Genomic DNA, 1,941 nt, shown 5'->3' with positions numbered 1-1,941 from the left:
TCTGGGGAAAACACATCCACCAAGGCAGACTCATCATTTTCGTTTTCCCTTGTTTATTTTTTATTAAATAGGTAAAATTTAGGATAAAAAATCATAATAAGCCAACTGACTCAAAAAATTACGTAAATACGCCAAAGTAAAAATTGTTTCAGCAATAAGCCAAACATTATCTTTATGTAATTCGAACCAAGGTGGTTCGAACTACAAACCTTAATAATTCGAACCAGGTTGGTTCGAATTAGGGGAGAGGAAGTTTGAACGTAATTCGAACCAAGATGGTTCGAACTCTTCTTGAACGTAATTCTAACTGGCCTAGCTCGAATTATTCATTAGAAACCAAACCATGTAATTCGAACCAAGCTGGTTCGAATTACCCTTGGCGTGCTCCGAATCACCCATAATTCGAACCAAGGTGGTTCGAATTATGGGTGATTCGGCTATATAAGGAGTTCGAATCACCCTCATTCGAACTATTATTCCTACCCCTACCCCACAAAATCTCAGAGAAAACGACCCAGATTCTCTCCGAGGAAGACCTGAACGGAATACTCTGCTCATGGGGAACGGAATACGCTGCATCAGAGTCTGTCGCAGGGATTTCGGCGGCACCCCTGCATGTTGCGCCACCAGCACAGCCTGCCCCACCGGATGATGGGGATGACATCAAGGATGAGGAGCCGTTTATCCGCCGAGGTCAGAGGGCACGGGTAGCCCGTCGCTGTGGTACTGGGTCGCATCTGTTTAGATGATTCACGTTTCATGTATTTTTTTCCTTAAAGTTCAATCATGTATGATAGTGATTTGTACTTTTTTTGTTATGTTATAGTCTGTTCACCTATGTTTTTTTTATTTGTGTTGTGGGACTTTGATTATGTATGATCAATGAATCTTGAAACAGTTTAGTGTTTATTTTTTCTTATTAAATTGTGCATCTACGGAAAATGTAGCATTATTCATAATTAAAGAAGCCGTATTCATTACTACTCGCAACAATCAAACTAAAAGTCATGCGCACTAATGTAAATAATACTGACACTAACAACATGCGAAATAATGTAAATAACTATAAGACTAGCAACATGCGCACTAATGTAGATAATGCTAACACTAACAACATGCATACTAATGGTGTCCTGTCTGAGACGAGCCTCCAACCTGTGGGCAACTACGTCGTGTGTGTCCGGGTTGGCGACATAGGCCGCACCTCTTTGGCCGATTCGGATCTGCCTCGTCCATATTCGTCCGTATCCTAGTGGATCTAGGACGACCCTCTCTCGCACGCCTCTTGTCAGGGTCTGGAATCACCGTGGGCCCGTCGTAAGGTGGCCAGAAGCCCTCCGGGATCGGAGGTGTGAATCCCATCCGATACACATTGAACATCGAGCTAATCTGATAGACGCTGTGAACGTAAGAGGTCCAGGTGACCCGTGAGTATGCACAGCATGCAAGTGCGTGCTGACACGGGAAATGAAGAGCCTGGAAGTACCCGCAGTCACATGTCCGAGAGGCAAGGGATACTCTGTAAGTACCCAAGGAGAAAGAACCAGTCGGAGTGGTCTCTGCTACAGTGAACTCGGAGTTATCCCGGTCATACAGCGTCACCGTGAAGCACCTGGCCGTCTTCATGTTGGCCTCAATACACTTCACCAAATGCTGACTGAATTGTTGTCCTGTTCCCATCTGGGCCTCAGCCTCTCTCCCCTTGCGAACAAACAGTTCCGCAAGCCTACAATATGTTGCCTTCACCAGGGATGCTACAGGGAGATTTCTGACCCCCTTCAGGATAGAGTTCACACACTCGGAGATGTTCGTCGTCATGTGACCGAATCTCCGCCCCTCATCACGATGCTGAGTCCACAACGAGTAATCAATCCGGTTCGCCCACTCACACATCGCCGGATCTTCAGATCGCAGGATATCAAACCAGTAATCAAATTCAAC

This window comes from Arachis duranensis, chromosome 3 (genome assembly GCF_000817695.3).
Source record: "Arachis duranensis cultivar V14167 chromosome 3, aradu.V14167.gnm2.J7QH, whole genome shotgun sequence".
NCBI lineage: Eukaryota > Viridiplantae > Streptophyta > Magnoliopsida > Fabales > Fabaceae > Arachis > Arachis duranensis.
Note: the sequence above shows the minus strand (reverse complement) of the source record.